Genomic DNA, 12,502 nt, shown 5'->3' with positions numbered 1-12,502 from the left:
ATGTAGTGATCCAAAGGGACACCTGCATCACAATGTTTATAGCAGCAATGTCCACAACAGCCAAACTGTGAAAAGATCCCTGGTGTCCACTGACAGATGAGTGGATAAAGAAAATGTGGTATATGTATGTATGTATGTATGAATGTACATATATACATATATGTGTATGTATATATGTATATGTAGGAATGCATGTAGGAATATATGTATGTTTATATGTATATATACACATATATGTATATATGTACATACATACATACATATGTATATGCTTGTGCATATACACTCAGCCATCAAAATAATGAAATCTTACATTGACATGGATGGAACTGGAGGGTATTATGCTGAACAAAATAAGTCAATCAGAGAAAGACATTTATCATATGGTTTCACTCATAGCTGGAATATAAGAAGGAGCACAGAGGATCTTAGAGGAAGGGAGAGAAAACTGAATGGAAAGAAATCAAAGAGGGAGACAAATCATGAGGAAACAAACCGAGGGTTGCTGGAGGGGAGGTGGGTGGGGATTTGGTAACCAGGCGATGGGCATTAAGGAGGACATTTGATGTGATGAGCATTGGGTGTTATATGCAACTGATGAATAACTGAACTCTACATCTGAACCTAATTATGTACTATATGTTGGATAATTGAAGTTAAAAAATTATAAAATAAACCTTCAATCAATTCTTTTTTTAATATTCTCTTTTCTACAGCAATCTTTCCTTCTACCTCCAACCTCTGGGTGCTTCCTCACTTGCCTAAGTTTTTCACTGTTTAAAGACAGAAAAATTCCTCTCTTTGTGGAGACCCTATAATTGTTTTTTTCCAAAACTGAACCTATTTCTACCTACAGCTTCTTATCCTTCTTAAATCTCTCTAAAGTAGAATCTACCCATTTCCCTGTATTGTATGTTGTCAAGGTTCAGGAGACAGACTCATCATTCTGCCTTACAGTGATATTTACAGAGCATGGTTCCTCTACCGCAGTGTAAAAAGCCTCTGAGTCTTGTGTCAAACTGTTAAAGCAATTTTTCCTCCTTTGCATTCCATAGCACTACCTGGGCACATTGCCAACTCTAAATGTATGCATTTGGAATCGACAAACCCCATCCCTCCCTTCTGAACTTAGATATAGATTTCAACACCACTTTGAATCTCCCCCAAGAATGTGCTGACACCAAAGCCTTTTGATCAATATAAATTTTACTAATTATTTCATTGGACAGAAAGAAGACTAGGCTTACATCTCACACTTTACAGGAGATGCTTAGGATTTCCCATAAAATATTTGTTATGTCTAAGGTCCTTTCTCTGTGGAGACATTAATGTGGATTATTTCTTTCATTTTGTTAAATCATCAGTCTGTGGCCCTCAAATTTTAACAGATTTATTGAGCTATAATTGATATATAAAGGACTGCATATATTTAAATCTGTACAATTTGTTGATTTGTGAGATAAGTAAACATTTGTGATACTATCATTACAATCTAGTGACTTAAAAGTTTAGTTAAATAGCTTTCAATTTTTTTACACAGATCAACTGTATTCAGTAGGTCTCAGATATAAGTACAGTATGAGCTCTGCCAAAATGAATTTGAGGAATGTTTTCCATACAGTACTTAGAATCATTCCTTCCCTCATAGTCAAATATTGATTATATATTTATTACTGATTTAAATTCACTGGGCCTAAATGAGTGTGTTTGTGTGTGTGTGAGAGGGAGAGAGATGCCTACATATGTGTATGTTTATATGTTTAAAATAATCAAGTAAATTATGTTATTTCTTTTTTATAATTTTTTAAAGATTTTATTTATTTATTTGACAGAGAGAAAGAGAAAACACAAGCATAGGGATCTGCAGACAGAGGGAGAGGGAGAAGTAGGCCCCCTACTGAGCAGGGAGCCAGACAGAGGGCTCAATCCTAGGACCCTGGGATCATGACTTGAGCCGAAGGCAAATGCTTAACTGACTGAGCCACCCAGGTGCCCATAAAGTATGTATTTTCAATATTAATTCATTTTTACTCTAATATACTTTATGATTTTTATAAAGTCCTGAGTCAGTGGAAACTCTCAGGGATCCCTAAGAAGAAATATCCGATTCAAGGGCACAAGGCTAATGTTTAGAACAGCAATCTTGTTGAATACAGTAGAAAGAATACAGAGGAGACCACTTTACATAATGGAACTTAAAAATTTTGTCCCTGATCTAGTGTGGTTCTTATTATACCATGCTGAGAGACTGGCATTTTATTTTACATAAATGTTATCACTGAAGGGTTTTAAGAAGTGAAACTACAGATCAATAGTAGTCAGTAGTCAGCTTGGAAAATGTACCCAAAGCCATTAAGAACACATCACACCAGCCAGGTTAAGTGGGATTCAAGGGCCCTCCAGGAAGGACAGCCAAGATTTTTAATTCAACACTGAATAAGGAAGCACCTGGAGAAATAAGCAGGTACAGTCTCCAAGTGAGCCTCTCCCCTCATCACCTGTGCAGATTATGCCATCAATAGTGGGAGAGGGGATGAGGACGAACATTTGGGGACCTCAGCACATAGCACCAAAGGGCCTGGTGAAGCCTTGCAGCAATGAAGGTGCACTAAAATAAAAGGGGCAGAAGATGCCAGTGGGCAGGTAAAGCGGAGCAGGAATGTTGGACTGATATCGGAAGATAAAAGGGGGAGGGAGCCACCAGAGGAGACCGATTGGAAAGGAATACCCCAGTACGAGAGTGCCCTGTGTCTGGGGACCAGCATTAACTTGGAGTCTGGTTGAAAGCACGCAAAAAGAGCAAAGGATCATGGGGGGAAATTGTGGGAATTGGGGCGGTAGGGAGAGGGGCTTAAGCCCCCGGAGCCAGGACAGCCACCCCTGGCGCTGAACTAGAGAGAGTGCGGCAGAGAAACCAGGTCTTGGTCCCTGAGCCGCTAGCACGGCTGAGAACGCATGGGGTCCGGCTCCCGTGAGGGGCGGGGAGCCTCGCCAGATGGCAGAACACCACACTGTGCTATCAGAGCCTGAGACACGCTCGCCCTTCACTCTCCCCTGGGAGAGGTGCGCGAAGCCCAGTGCTCACGAACCTGGAAAGACCAGGCACTCCCAGCTCAGGCCAGCGGGAAAATCTCAGTGTGAGATCGCTGCTTGGAACCTCTCTGGCGATCTGGAGCTGCCCAGACAGCTGCCGCTGCTGTGGTTTTGCGTACAAGCAGGAGATCCTGCATCGCCAGGGACCGCGATTCGGAACCTGCTCTGCCAGCAGCCGAGGGGACACTTATGTGCTCTGCAGCACCCACAGGGGAGCAGACTGAGGCTTCTCTCTGAGAGGGAGGTTGGGGTGCAGTTTGCTTTCCTCTAAACCTCCAAAAACCATCAAAAACTGTCAAGGTGAGAGAAAACAAATGAACAAACATAAAAACTTCCAGAGAACAAAAGCCTGAAAGACCTGTTTCATCAGAGCCCACCCCCTTGAGGGAGGAGGGAGGACTTAACTCAGGGAACATCACTGGCTGAAAACCCAAGTGGCAGGCCCCTCCCCCAGAAAAACAACCAGGAAAAAAAAAAAAGACGATAAGAGAACAACCGCCAATACTTCATAGATACAACTTTTATTTTTAACTTGTTCCCACTATGCTGGTTCATTTTATTTTTATATATAGATAATTTTTTAACCTATTTACCATCACAGTGAGATGTCCAGTACATCAAATTCCATAATAACCTTTTAACCTGAACTTTTTGATATGTATACCTGTGTATTTCCTTTGCTTTTCTATTTTTTTTAATTTTTTTAAAAAATTTTAGTTTAGTTTAGTCTAGTTTATTCTTTTTCTTTATTTTTATTTTCTAATATTCATATAGAGTTAAACTTCAAGGTAATCCTCTTTCCCCAATCAATGCTATCCCTATAGGTAAACCAATTTTAAATCCTCCTTTAACTTAGGAAAGTTGAGTCCCTTAACAAGGATATCAAGATACTTTCAGGAAGAATCAAAATAACCTTCCTTGCACACACGGAGAATTTAAAACCACTCTCCCATCTTTTTCTTCTGCAAGTGTTTCTGTGTATTTGTGTTTGTCCTGATAGTATATAAATCTTATACTTGGGTTTTTTTCTGACAAGGTTCTTCCTTTTTTTGCTTTTATATATATATATATTTTTTTTTTTCTCAGCATATACATTTGTCAGTCTTTTTGTTTCTGTGTTGTTGTTTGTATACTTCATAAATCTTACCTTGGGGCCCATTTGGGCTGAGCCTTCTCTTTTATCTTCCCTTTTTTTCCTCTCTCTCTCTCTCTCTCTTTTTTCTTTTTCTTTTCCTTTTTCTCTGATTTGGTTGGGGACTCCTGATAGCTCAGAAGCGTTCCAGGGTGCACCTTGACTGCACCACGGTCAATACATCCAGCTACATCCGTTCAGCAATCTCTCACCAAAATGCCTAGGAAGAGGAATTCCCAACAGAAGAAAAATACAGAGGATGGGCCTTCTGCAACAGAGTTAATGGCTATCAACATAGACAATATGTCAGAAAGGGAATTCAAGCTAACAATTATCCAGGCAATAGCTAGGTTGGAGAAAACCATGGATGACCAAACGAAATTGACTAGGGCAGAACTGAAAGCCACCAGGGATGATGTTCACAATGCTCTCAATGAGTTCCAATCTAATCTAAATTCTCTAAAAGCTAGGGTAATTGAGAAAGAAGATAGAATTAGTGATCTGGAGGACAAACAGATAGAGAGAAAGGATCAGGAGGAAGCCTGGAACAAATAGCTTAGAAGCCACGAAAACAGAATCAGGGAAATAAATGATGCCATGAAACATTCCAACATCAGAATTATTGGAATCCCTGAAGGGGAGGAGAAAGAAGGAAGTCTAGAAGATATAGTGGAACAAGTTTTCCATGCAAATTTTCCCAATCTCGAGAATGGAACCAGCGTTCATGTACTAGAGGCAGAACGGTCTCCCCCCAAGATTATATATTCTGGAAATTCTCCAGGTAACTGCTAGTAAGAATGAGGAATTATAATTGTAGGCAGGCCCTCTTGAAAGCCGCTAGGACAAAGAAGCTCCTTACATACAGAGGAAAGCCCATCAGAATGACGTCAGACCTGTCCACAGAAACATGGCAAGCCAGAAAGGTCTGGCAAGATATATTCAGGGCACTAAATGAGAAGAACATGCAGCCAAAAATACTTTATCCAGCAAGACTGACATTCAAAATGGATGGAGAGATAAAGAGTTTTCAAGACGGGCAAGGCTCAAAAGAGTATGCAACCAACAAGCCGACACTGCAGAAAATATTAATGGGTTTCTATAAAGAGAAAAAATCCTAAAAATATCATTGAACAGAAATATAGAGACAATCTACAGAAAGAAAGACTTCAAAGGTAACACAATGTCAATAAAAACGTATCTATCAATAATCACTCTCAATGTGAATGGCCTAAATGTGCCCATAAAATGACACAGGGCTGCAGATTGGATAAAATGACAGGACCCATCCATATGTTGTCTACAAGAGACCCATTTTAAACCTAAAGATACACCCAGACTGAAAGTGAAGGGATGGAGAAGCATCTTTCATGCCAATGGGCCTCAAAAGAAGGCCGGGGTAGCGATTCTCATATCAGATAAATTAGATTTTAAACTAAAGACAGTAGTCAGAGATACAGAAGGACACTACATAATTCCTAAAGGGACTATCCACCAAAATGATCTAACAATTGTAAATATCTATGCCCTCAATATGGGAGCAGCCAATTACATTAGAAAAGTATTAATCAAGATAAAGAGTCATATCGATATGAATACATTAATAGTAGGAGATCTTAACATGCCTCTCTCAGAAATAGACAGATCATCCAAGCAGAAAATCAATAAAGAAACAAGAGCATTGAATGACACGTTGGAACAGATGGACCTGATAGATATATACAGAACATTCCACCCTAAAACAACAGAATACTCATTCTTCTCAAGTGCACATGGAACCTTCTCCAGAATAGACCACACACTGGGTCACAAATCAGGACTCAACCGATACCAAAAGACTGAGATTATTCCCTGCATATTCTCAGATCACAATGCTTCAAAACTGGAGCTCAATGAGGAGGGAAAGTTCGGAAGGAACTGAAACACCTGGAAGCTAAAGACCACCTTGCTTAAAAATGCTTGAATCAACCAGGAGATCAAAAAGAACTTAAACAATTCATGGAAACCAATGAGAATGAAGACACTTCAGTCCAAAACCTATGGGATACAGCAAAGGTGGTCCTAAGGGGGAAATACAAAGACACCCAAGCCTCCCTCATAAAAATCAAAAAATCCAGAATACACCAGCTGTCTCTACACCTTAAAGAACTGGAGAATCAACAACAAATTAAAGCAACTCCACATACAAGAGGGAAATAATCAAGATTAGACAGAGATCAATGAGGTAGAAACCAGAGATACAATAGAACATATCAAAGAAACTAGAAGCTGGTTTTTTGAAAGAATGAATAAGATCAATAAACCATTGGCCACACTAATCCAAAAGAAAAGAGAGAAAGCCCAAATTAATAAAATTATGAACGAAAAGGGAGAGATCACAACTAACACCAAGGAAGTAGAAACAATCATCAGAAATTATTATCAAGAGTTATATGCCAATAAGTTAAGCAACCTAGATGAAATGGATGCATTCCTGGAAAACTATAAACTCCCAAAATTGAACCAGGAAGGAATTGACAACCTGTATAGACTGATATCTAGTAAGGAGATTGAAGCAGTGATCAAAAGCCTCCCAAAAAACAAGAGCCCAGGACCTGACGGATTCCCTGGGGAATTCTATCAAACTTTCAAAGAAGAAATAACACCTATTCTCCTGAAGCTGTTTCAAAAAATTGAAGCAGAAGGAAAACTTCCAGACTCTTTTTTATGAAGCCAGCATTACCCTGATCCCCAAACCAGGCAAAGACCCCACCAAAAAGGAGAATTTCAGACCAATATCACTGATGAATATGAATGCTAAGATTCTCAACAAGATCCTAGCAAACAGGATCCAACAGCACATTAAAAAGATTATCCACCATGACCAGGTGGGATTCATCCCTGGGTGACAAGAATGGTTCAACATTCGCAAATCAATCAATGTGATAGAACAAATCAATAAGAGAAAAGAAAAGAACCACATGGTTCTCTCAATTGATGCAGAAAAAGCATTTGACAAAATCCAGCATCCGTTCCTGATTAAAATGCTTCAAAGTATAGGGATAGAGGGAACATTCCTGAACTTCATCAAATCTATCTATGAAAGACCCACAACAAATATCATCCTCAGTAAGAAAAAACTCACAGCTTTCCCATTGAGATCAGGAACACGAGAAGGATACCCACTCTCACCAGTCTTGCTCAACATAATATTAGAAGTCATAGCAACAGCAATCAGACTACAAAGAGAAATAAAAGGTATCCAATTTGGCAATGAAGAAGTCAAACTCTCTCTCTTCGCAGATGACATGATTCTTTATATGGAAAACACAAAAGACTCCACCCCCAAACTTCTACAACTCATACAGCAATTCAGTAATGTGGCAGTATACAAAGTCAATGCACAGAAATCAGTGGCTTTCTTATACACTAACAATGAAAATACAGAAAGGGAAATTAGAGTATCGATCCCATTTACTATAGCACCAGGAACCATAAGACAACTGGGAATAAACCTAACCAAAGAGGTAAAGGATCTGTACTTGAGGAGCTATAGAACACTCAGGAAAGAAATTGAAGAAGACATAAAAAGATGGAAGACCATTCCATGCTCTTGGATCAGAAGAATAAACATTGTCAAAATGTCTATACTGCCTAGAGCAATCTATACTTTTATTGCCATTCTGATCAAAATTCCATGGGTATTTTTCAAAGAGCTGGAGCAAATAATCCTAAAATTTGTATGGAATCAGAAGAGACCCCGAATCGCTAAGGAAATGTTGAAAAACAAAAATAAAATTGGCGGCATCACGTTACCCAATTTCAAGCTTTACTACAAAGCTGTGATCACCAAGACAGCATGGTACTGGCATAAAAACAGACACATAGACCAGTGGAATAGAGTAGAGAGCCCAGATATGGACCCTCAACTCTATGGTCAAATAATCTTCGACAAAACAGGAAAAAATATCCAGTGGAAAAAAGACAGTCTCTTCAATAAATGGTGCTGGGAAAACTGGACAGCTGTATGTAGAAGAATGAAACTCGACCATTCTCTTACACCGTACACAAAGATAAACTTGAAATGGATAAAAGACCTCAACGTGAGACAGGAATCCATCAGAATCCCAGAGGAGAACATAGGCAGTAACCTCTTTGATATCAGCCACAGCAACTTCTTTCAAGCTATGTCTCCTAAGGCAAAGGAAACAAAAGCGAAAATGAACTTTTGGGACTTCCTCAAGATCAAAAGCTTCTTCACAGCGAGGGAAACAGTCAACAAAAAAAAAGAGGCAACTCACTGAATGGGAGAAGATATTTGCAAATGACAGTACAGGCAAAGGGTTGATATCCAGGATCTATAAAGAACTCCTCAAACTCAACACACACAAAACAGATAATGATATCAAAAAATGGGCAGAAGATATGAACAGGCACTTCTCCAATGAAGACATACAAATGGCTACCAGACACATGAAAAAATGTTCGTCATCACTAGCCATCAGGGAGATTCAAATTAAAACCACATTGAGATACCACCTTACATCAGGTAGAATGGCCAAAATTAGCAAGACAGGAAACAACGTGTGTTGGAGAGGATGTGGAGAAAGGGGAACCCTCTTCCACTGTTGGTGGGAATGCAAACTGGTGCAGCCACTTTGGAGAACAGTGTGGAGACTCCTCAGGAAATTAAAAATAGAGCTTCCCTATGACCCTGCAATTGCACTGCTGGGTATTTACCCCAAAGATACAGATGTAGTGAAAAGAAGGGCCATCTGTACCCCAATGTTTATAGCAGCAATGGCCACGATCGCCAAACTGTGGAAAGAACCAAGATGCCCTTCAATGGACGAATGGATAAGGAAGATGTGGTCCATATACACTATGGAGTGTTATGCCTCCATCAGAAAGGATGAATACCCAACTTTTGTATCAACATGGACGGGACTGGAAGAGATTATGCTGAGTGAAATAAGTCAAGCAGAGAGTCAATTATCATATGGTTTCACTTATTTGTGGATCATAACAAATAACATGGAGGGAATGGGGAGATGGAGAGGAGAAGGGAGTTGAGGGAAATTGGAGTGGGAGGTGAACCATGAGAGACTATGGACTCTGAAAAACAACCTGAAGGTTTTGAAGGGGCGGGGGTTGGGAGGTTGGGGGAACCACATAGTGGGTATTACGGAGGGCATGTTTTGCATGGAGCACTGGGTGTAGTGCATAAACAATGAATTCTGTTACACTGAAAAGAAATAAATAATTAAGAAAAAAAGAAGAAGAGTGTGGCAAGTATAGTTTCTTGGGAATGAGGAAATTACAGAACTACATACCTGTTTAGTTTCTTAACACCTGTATGTAAGGCCTAAAGGGGATATGTATGGCTATTTTGCTTGTTTTAAATTAGGTTCCTAGAGGTCAGAGATAATCTTTAGATTTCTTTGCATAAGTGTCTAATAAATACTTTTGGAAACGGTAGTGAATTTACTTTTTAAGCCTTAAATATAAAATCATTTATGTATAGGTGTGAGACCCAAGACTTAACTTTTATTCTGTATATTCCTTGCCTGGAATGTCTACTCATGAAATAAGATGTGTGATAATGTTTAATAAAAATAAATATAAAATCATTATTATTATGTTAAAGGAAGTAGAAAACAGAGATACATCCCTACAAAGGTAAAATAGATGTTTATATAAATGTAGTTTTGGAGACATTAAGGAATATATGAGGTATTGTGAAAATGTATCCCCTCCATTTAATCTACCTCATTGTCAGGCCTTTCCTTTCATAAAATAATACATATTTGCAACATTATAATTTCCTCTCAATAACCAGCTTCTCTGTTTTTCTCTGTCTTGGTACTTATGGCATGAGAATACCAGTTGGCTGAGTGACAAACAGAGAAGAATGAAGAATTGAAAGCATATAGCATTTTTTAATACATGAACCATGTAAATTTTATTTATTCCTTGATTTTTGTTTTCTTTTATAGATGGAAATATTGTTAACATTTTACTCATTTAATATTTTTTTCAAAAATATAAATTAGACGACCTTATCAGTGGGTCAAGATAAGCAATTAAGTAGCTAATAATGTCATGATTTCCCAAACTATAGATGTTTCCCTAGCTTACAATTCCTAAAGTAGGTTTTATAACATATAGGATTGCATCTCATATATATTTATTTTTATAAACTCTGTAGGGAATAAAGCATAAACTTTCAGCTTCTTAAGTGATGGCACAATGTGGTGAAAGCATGAAACAATTTGGGCTTGAGAGCTCTGTTTTTCCTGCAAAAATGTGTATCACCCTTTTTGGTCACTTTATGTGTTTATACTTTTATATCTAATCTGAGACAAAGTTTAGAGAGTTTAGAAGTGAATTAGAGATGGAAAAGAAAAATAAAATTATAAAATAAAAATTGATATTTTTAGCAACACATTAGATATAATTAGTGAAGCAGAGTAACATGTCAAAAAGCTCCCCATACCTCTACCTCACCTGATGTCTATACCTTAGTTCTTTAAGATGTATAACAGTCAGAATATACTAGGTTATACTGTGATAGTAATACCAAAATCTCACTTCCATAACACTAAACAAGTTTATTTCTTGCTAAAGCAAATTCTGCTGCAAATTCCCTTGACTTTATATTGCCCATGTGATGACTAAGTATTCCAGGCTGCTTTTATTTTTGGCACATGAATTTCAACATGATGATTCAGAGTCAATTATGGCAGGTGAAGAGAGCATGACACATTGGCTCCTAAGTGTGTCAGCCTTGAAGTGATATATATAACCACCAGTCACAATCAGTTAACCAGAATTAGTCGTGAGGTCCCACCCAATTTGCAAGGCTGGGAAATATACATTTTTTATGTGTATCCAGGTAAGCAAAGACAAGTGGAAATAATGGTGAGCATAAGTGATGTTTATCTAGTTTATAAGGAATTCAGTGGTTCTGCACCAAGAATTGGGTGAAATAAAATAATTACTTCAAAGGAGAAAAAGATAATAAATGAAAACAAAATACAAAAATGTATAAACAGATTAAAATGTGGAATTATGCATTTTAATAATTTAAAGAAATTAACATTATTATGAAACAAAACCTTCTAAGAAAAATATATAGTGATAATTTTGAATTTTATCACTTAAAATGTCACATCAACTGATGTTGAACATACCCTTAGGAAAAATAATTCTTTAAGACTCTTTTACAAATGTCACTCTTCCTGGTAAATATTTTTTTCATGTAAAAATGTCAGTATGATTATTGTGATTATTGCATGATATATTAGCTGTATTGACAATCAAATAAAGCATCTCCTGGATAAACTATAAAAATCATCAGATATAAAAAGTGAACTTAAACTTGCTGATCCCTACTGTCTTCTTCTTAATATTTGCCTGAATATTACAAATCAAAGAATATGTGAATATCTTCAAGTATACTTTCAAATGTCAAATTAACATTCATGGAAGAAGACATTTGCAGAGAATATTTTGAGATTGTCAAGCTAAATAATTGCCAATCAACTACATTTTTTTATTAAAAAGCTAATGAATCTTCTGGTGCCAAGGCAAAAGGAAATATTTGATTCTCTAAAGTTTTTAATTAAAAATTGTCCACAGCTTTAAATATGAAACTTCCTGGTATACAACCTAACAATAGGAATAAAAATAATTTCCTCGATAAAGCTAGTGACTGAGCTGTCAAAGATAAGGTAATTGGTGCTAAAATTAAAAAAAAAAGTGTCTACTTTACTATAAATGAATTGCATCATATATACCTTAATGCTACCCTGAAAATGTGAGATAGAAGTAGAAAAATGTCAATTTACATTATTTTGGAACTTTTCTATTTATGTATTTACATAGGTTTTATATTTATGATCATTCTCGATTTTTCTTTTTTCTTCCTTCATTTGTTTGCATAAAACAAAACAAATACTGAGTATCATCAAACCATATGGGAGCCTTGACAGTTTTAGTAGCAAAAAGACACCAATGAAAAATCAGTGAAAAGCACAGTGGAAAGAAGAATATCATAGAGGGAAAATAATGGAATAAAAAAATATTAAAAGAAAAATAATAGACAAAATGACATAAAAATGGTATAAATGAAAAAAAAATAAATGAGGGATACCTTTGCAGTTTGTTGGTTAAGCATCCAACTTTTGATCTTGGCTCAAGTGATTGAGGTCAATTCTCACATTGGACTCCACACTGGGCATAGAGCCTGCTTAAGATTCTCTCCCTCTCTCTCTGTCCCTCACTCCCACTTGATCTCAC

This window comes from Martes martes, assembly GCF_963455335.1.
Source record: "Martes martes genome assembly, chromosome: X".
NCBI lineage: Eukaryota > Metazoa > Chordata > Mammalia > Carnivora > Mustelidae > Martes > Martes martes.
This window is presented reverse-complemented; position numbering follows the sequence as displayed.